The sequence below is a fragment of the Eleutherodactylus coqui genome, chromosome 7 (assembly GCF_035609145.1).
Source record: "Eleutherodactylus coqui strain aEleCoq1 chromosome 7, aEleCoq1.hap1, whole genome shotgun sequence".
Classification (NCBI taxonomy): Eukaryota; Metazoa; Chordata; class Amphibia; order Anura; family Eleutherodactylidae; genus Eleutherodactylus; species Eleutherodactylus coqui.
Genome location: NC_089843.1, coordinates 197917093 through 197924110, shown reverse-complemented (window position 1 = coordinate 197924110; position 7018 = coordinate 197917093). Strand labels below are relative to the sequence as shown.

Here is a 7018-nt window from a genome sequence, read left to right as displayed (position 1 = left end):
GTGCCCAGTGTTATGTGGAGTGTGTGTTTGGGATTCTCGCTAATCAGTGGCCAGTGTTACTATGCGCCATTCAGCTTTCTCCAGAAAATGTGTCCGCGGTAATTCGCATCTGTGTGGTTTTACATAATTTGTGCTGGCAACATGATACTGTTTTGAATACTGTGGATGCTTTACCCACTGCTTTTGTAGGAACCTGTACAGTATAGTAGGCCAGCAGGCTCTGCTTTCCAAGTCAAGGACCTCTTCGCGGATTACTTACTTTCTCCACAGAGAGCGCTTCTGTGGCAGTCGGATCATGTGTGAGGAGGCCGATGAGCTGGTTTCTCCAGATAGTATTTTTTTTAAGCTGGCTGTGCCAACCTTTTTTCTTAGTTAGATCATTCTTGGCAATTTTTTTTTAAATTACAGATTTGCAAAATAACGAGGACCCTTGACGTGGAATGCATGCTTGTACTAATTTGGCCACCTTCCACTCGATATACCAAGTGTGATATCCCCCTTGGGGCCTTTTTGGCAAGGAGCAGAAGGTGGCCAATGTAGTGAACTTTACCTAATTTTTGCCCTCTTCTAAGGGACTGCCTTTAAAAATCAGAGGTGTGATGTTCATCTCCTTCAACAGTGGGTCTCGTTACAATTTGGTGCTAAGTATGGTCAGCTCTGTTCTCCCAGGAAAGAAGCTCACTATTTTTGTATCTGTTGTGCAAATTAGGCAGGCTGTGATGGGAAGTTTTGACCTGCACATTTACAATCGGGTGGCAGATTTTGGTGATATAGTGGGCCAGGACCACACACCTTATCAAACATTATATCCTATACAGCTCTAAGGGCATAATTAGTGTTGAAAGAGATGCATGGCTGAGCGTTCTAACCTTTTTTTTTACATTCTCTATAGATATTCTGCTGTTGATGTGGAGCACCGGGAGACTAGAGATGCAGCAGAACTGTCTTAAAAAGAAGGTGTGTAAATGTTGTTCAGGTAAATGGCAAGGCCACAAAATCAGTGTGTTTCTAAGCAGGGATGCAAATATTACCCCTCCCAAAAAATAATGTATCTCAGCATATCTGGTGCTGTTGCCAATATAGTAATGTTGGCTGATTGAAAGATTTACATACATCATTAAAAATAAGTCCTACTGATGGTGTTTCGAAAATAATCGCTGACAGAGACAAAATGTTTTAGATAGATTTGATATAAATGTTTGGTGGTGGAGGATTTTCAAATCTTTTCCTTCATTTCTCATCAGTAAAATCTGTGTGTTGCATTTGCTTACTGGTTGTCTGACCAAAATCATGTGTTCACATTTTTTTTTCTTTTCACAGATATTGTCCACTTTTTTCAAACATCAATGCTTGCCATGTGAGGCCAAGCGTTAATTCCTAGGTGATTTTACAAGGCTACCCACACCTTGCAGATGTAGAAGCTCAAGTATTGCCGGCTGGACCATCATTGTAAGCATGTGTTAACAGTGACTATTCTGGCCTACATGCTTCCCTTTTCTTGGATGAATGGACTGTGTCCCTTCTAAACTATGTATGCTTTTCAACGTGAAATCCATATATTGACCTGAGTACATTATTGTTCCATGGCAAATTGCTTAACAGCTCTAAGCATTCACCCACAATAAAAGGCTGCCTATATTAAAAGCCGTAATGGATTCCCTGAAAAAAAAGGGCCAAACAAGGTACACAAGCTGTGTACCTAGGAGTGAAACTCAACATTTTTTTTAAAATTTCAAATAATGTAGTGCACCTGGGACAATATACTTACATAGTTACATAGTATGTAAGGCTGAATGAAGACAATGTCCATCTAGTTCAGCCTCTTTTAACATCCCCCTTGTTTGTCCAGAGAGGGGCAAATTTGAGATAAACAACCCCGCTGGTCACCTAATGTCTATATCCTGTAATATCATAGAGCTCTAGATAGACATCTAGTCCCTTCTTAAACTCCAATATGGATTTTGCTATCACTACATCCTCAGGCAGAGAGTTCCACAGTCTCACTGCTCTTACAGTAAAGAACCCTCGTTTATGTTGGTGATGAAACCTGCTTTCTTCTAGACATATAGGATTCCCCCTTGTTACCGTCACAGTCCTGGGTATAAACAGATCATGGGAGAGATTTTTGTATTGAATGTGTACTTCACTCGGTGTCTTGCAGCAATCATTTTATCGCTGACATCTGAAAGACTTCCCCGTATTTATTAAAGAAAGTGTTCTGTTGTGTTGAATGTTAAAGATTGTAATAAATTAATAAAATGAGATAGTTTTTTTTATATGTACATTAAAATATGTATAAAGCTTGTGGCTATATATAAAGAGCCAGTATTATTGTATCTTGATGCCACTAGGAAGCTAGGGGTTTGACAGGGCTTGGATGCAGGAATGCCCTTGTCACATCCCTAGCTCCCGATTGGCTCAATTCTCTAAGGTCCTAGCAGCAGGGTGTGGATTGTTTGTTTTCTGCCATTTTAGAGTAACTTTATTACCTGTAAATGCTTCCATGTTACAGCAAGTAATGTAAGCCTAACATAATAACTAATCCCTAACCCTAACCCTCCACTGCAGGCAACAAACAATACACACTTTGCCCGGGGAACATACACTCCAGTGCCGCTGGAAACCAAAGTACAGCGATGATGACACTGGGCCCCACCGCCGCTCACCACCGCTGACATGTGCCAAGTGCAGCCTCTCACATTCCTCCACAGTGGCCAAGGTAATGGAAAAGGCACCAGGGACACTCCCACCGGGGTGGGTACAAGGCAGCGGAGGCGTTGACTTTCTGCACTGCCTACAGTCACAGCATACCCAGGAGCAGCAGCTCTGAGGCTGAGGAAGGGCCACCAGGTACACTCCCAGCAGGGCCGCTACAATGCACCAGAGTTGACAGCGGGGGCAATGGCAGGAGCAGGAGCTGTGAGCAGTGCGGCCACAAGCACAGGTTATGAGCCCGAGGAAAGGGCAGCAGGGACACTCACAGCGGGGCTTCTACAATGCCCCGGAGGTGACAGCGGTAGCAGAAGCTGTGAGCCGAAGGCTGGGGCACCAGGAAGAGTCACAGCAGGGCTGCTGGGACGCCATCTACAGTCACATCGGGGTGAGAAGCAGGACCTGTCAGCCCGAGGAAAGGGAGAATGCCCTGCAGCCAATCATGAGCAGGGGGTGTCAACCCCCTATCAAACACTCTGTATTTTGGCTCCACCTGTACTTCCAGTGCCATAAAGATATAATAATACCTAAAGAGTCAACATAGCTCACATTTTGGGGGTAAACAATTTCTCCCCCTCTTCTGGGATGACATTAAACATAGCTTCTGGTTGCAGATGATGGACCAGCAGGAACAAAGGCAATGCAGGGCCCTTTCTGAACCCCAGCAAGAATAAGTCAATGTGGCATTGGAAGATCTATGGACGATGACATGGATGGGGACTTTTCTGGAAGTGGATGCTGGGTGGAGAGACCTCTGTTCCATCTTGGGGAAGTGATGGCCCACCCACTGATGGAGGTTGGCCAGGCACTCCCGGAGTCCATCTAGGCCACTCTGCAGCACATTGATCTGCAGATGACTCAGACAGTTCTCCTGGAAGAAGCAGGCCGCCTTCTACTCAGGGGTAACATCTCGCAACGCTGCGGGTCCAAACAAAAAAATGTAATGGAAAAGGAATCCTGCCAACACAACAAATTCACATTAGTTTTTATCGTTAAAGGGGTTGTCCCGCGGCAGCAAGTGGGTCTATACACTTCTGTATGGCCATAATAATGCACTTTGTAATGTACATTGTGCATTAATTATGAGCCATACAGAAGTTATAAAAAGTTTTTCACTTACCTGCTCCGCTGCTGGCGTCCTCGTCTCCATGGTTGCCGTCTAATTTTCGCCGTCTAAAATGGTCGAATGGCCAAATTAGACGCGCTTGCGCAGTCCGGGTCTTCTGCTTTCTTCAATGGGGCTCCGTGTAGCTCCGTGTAGCTCCGCCCCGTCACGTGCCGATTCCAGCCAATCAGGAGGCTGGAATCGGCAATGGACCGCACAGAAGAGCTGCGGTCCACGGAGGAAGAGGATCCCGGCGGCCATCTTCAGCCGGTAAGTATAGAAGTCACCGGAGCGCGGGGATTAAGGTAAGCGCTGAGCGTTTTTTTTTTAAAGTCCCTGCATCGGTGTTATCTCGCGCCGAACGGGGGGGGGTTGAAAAAAAAAAAACCCGTTTCGGCGCGGGACAACCCTTTTAATATAATTTGAGTGTGGCTAAGCAGGAAACATCAGAAAAGGCATGTGTCCCTTGCTTTGCCACTGTGATTGGAGACAACGTTTCTTTCCTCAACTCTGTGCAGTGTTGTAGCTGTCAAATATTCAAGGACACTTTTGGCTGCCTCTCCTACTGTTATACCAGATGGTTATTTGTTTAGGCCCCAGTGTGTAACCTGTGTGTTGCAATTACCTGTCACAGAGCAGGATGGGTCCAAGTTGGGTCTATCCACATCCACCCAGAGGTTGTGGGTACCTCAGAGGAGCCAGTCCGACAGGGTAACCCTCTGCTGAACGTTCAGTCCTCACAGGGGGCTCTTCTGCTGTCAAGAAGAGCAAGGCATTGTTTAAAAATCTTTAACTAATCTATAACATTTGAATTAGCATGGCAATATGCTTGCAAGCATTATTGGACAGTCTATAAGACTTACCAGGCTTCTCCGGAGTGGCTTCTAGTGGACGTGTGGCCTGGCTGGCCCGCCGTGATGTAGAAGGTCCGGCCTGCCCAGATTCTGCTCTGTGACTTTGTGGCTCATCTGTTTGGACATTAAAGTGAGCACTAAATTAGGCAAAAAAAACCACCACGCCTGAAAAAACTTTAACACACGCAGGGGGCTTTTCTGCTGTCAAGGAGAGCAAGGCATTGTTTGACAATTTTGGCAAAATCAAGCAACTTTTATCCAGGGCAATATGCTTTTTTAAAGTTTGCGATCTTGAACACTTACAGGGTGGCTCCTCCAGAGTGGTTTGTGGTGGAGATGGGGCCTGGTGGGCCTGCCGCTGTGTGGAGGGGCCGGCCTGGGCAGATTCCACACTGTGACTTTGTGACTGTTCTATTGGGAGATTAAAGTGAAAAAAAAAATTAGCCACAATTCACACAAGAGCTGCATGGTTGTAATTACATGTTGATGGAAGGCCTTGAAATATCCCATGAGCTACGGACACACACTATGTGGCATGGCCTTTTTTTAAACTTCTTCAACATTGGTAAAGGATGTAATGAGGCCACGTTGTTTTTACAGCAGAAAAAATTAAACAGTTATGAAGAACCTTTAAATGCATTTGAAAAAAACACTCCCATGGGCAGGGGCATAGGATAGTCATCTTACCTCTGGCTATAGGATTAGCTTCACACACACTGCATGGCATCCCACACGTCACACTCCCTGCCACAGAGTTGAATCTGCAAGTCTGCGCCAGTATGTTCCTGTCACTAAAGTTTACTTTTTATGTGTTGCACTGTGGCTAAAAGCGCATAATCCACGGGCTAAATATTCAAACTAAAACTCTGCCTTTTGTCCCACACAACATCAATATGTATGAACGCTTTCCAATCACACCCAAACACACACTCCTGTTACCTTCTTCCTGATGATGAAGTTTGCGGCGGATGGTGTGCAGGCACCGGGCATCCTTTAAATTTCAGGTTTCTCCACTTCTTTTGTAATTGTATCCGGCTCCGCACAATACCATACTTGCGTGCCATTGCCTGTGTGATCGTTCACAAGATACTTTTCTTATGCCTGTTGGGGTGCAGGTATGGCCCATGTTTCCCATCATAATCTGGCTAGTCCATCATCTGGACCGGCAGAGGGTTTCGCGCCATCTCAGGGGTGAGATGCGGCTAGACATCTTGTTTTAAAGATCCAAAATGGCGCTGCCCAGGCACTATCCAGTGTAACAGGCACGCAGGGGACGCACGTTAGTGTGCGGGGTTGGGCACGCACATGAGACGCGAGATGCACAGTTGACTCCTCCTATCGTATTTGTCTCTTAGTCAATATTCACCGGTCATTTTGCGCTGCATGGTCATCTGTACAAGAGAAAAACTTACATGACAACTTGGATTATAGAAAAGAAATCCAAGTAGGCTACAATGCGAGGCATGCAAACAAAATGTGCCTCAAAAGTTGTCTAAAACAACATGCTTCATAGGCAGACTAGTGGATAGATGCAGGTGACTAACACCGGCGGACCACAACACCTTGCTAATGTAGTAACATAGTAACATAGTATGTAAAGCCAAATGAAGACAATGTCCATCTAGTCCAGCTTGTTTATCCTCCTGTGTTGTTGATCCAGAGGAAGGCAAAAACCCCAAGAGGCAGGAGCCAATTAGCCCTTTTGGGGGAAAAATTCCTTCCCGACTCCCTAATGGCAATCAGACTAATCCCTGAATCAACCCCTAATAGTTCCTACCTGCCTGTATACCTGAATTAACAATTAACCTAAGATTTATATCCTGTAATATCCTTCCGCTCTAGAAAGACATCAAGTCCCCTTTTAAACTCCTCTTTGGATTTTGCTATCACCACATCCTCAGGCAGAGAGTTCCACAGTCTAACTGCTCTTACAGTAAAGAACCCTTTTCTGCGTTGGTGATGAAACCTGCTTTCCTCTAGACGTAGCGGATGCCCTGTCGTTACCGTCGCAGCCTTGGGTATAAACAGATCATGGGAGAGATCCTTGTATTGTCCGCTCATGTATTTATTCATAGTTATTTGATCACCCCTTAGCCGTCTTTTTTCTAGAGTAAATAATCCCAATTTGGATAGCCTCTCTGGGTATTCCAGTCCCTTCACTCCATGTAATAGTTGCACTTCTTTGAACCCCCTCCAGCACTGTAACATCTTTCCTGAGCACCGTTGACCAGAACTGTGCGCAGTATTCCATGTGAGGCCTCACAAGTGCCTTATATAGTGGGAGGATAATGTTCTCATCCTTCGCCCCTATACCTCTTTAATGCACCCCAAGACTTTATTTGCCTTA

At 45.4% G+C, this 7018-nt stretch overlaps 1 long non-coding RNA gene across 1 annotated transcript; it reads right to left on the bottom strand.

The window, feature by feature from the left end:
- Positions 1 to 4440: 4440 nt before the first annotated feature.
- LOC136573649 (uncharacterized) lies at positions 4441 to 6649 on the bottom strand. Its single transcript, XR_010785914.1, has 4 exons — positions 5611 to 6649; positions 4975 to 5082; positions 4681 to 4785; positions 4441 to 4572 (listed from the first exon to the last, which is right to left on the bottom strand). It is a non-coding gene; the product is annotated as an uncharacterized lncRNA (long non-coding RNA).
- Positions 6650 to 7018: the final 369 nt, after the last annotated feature.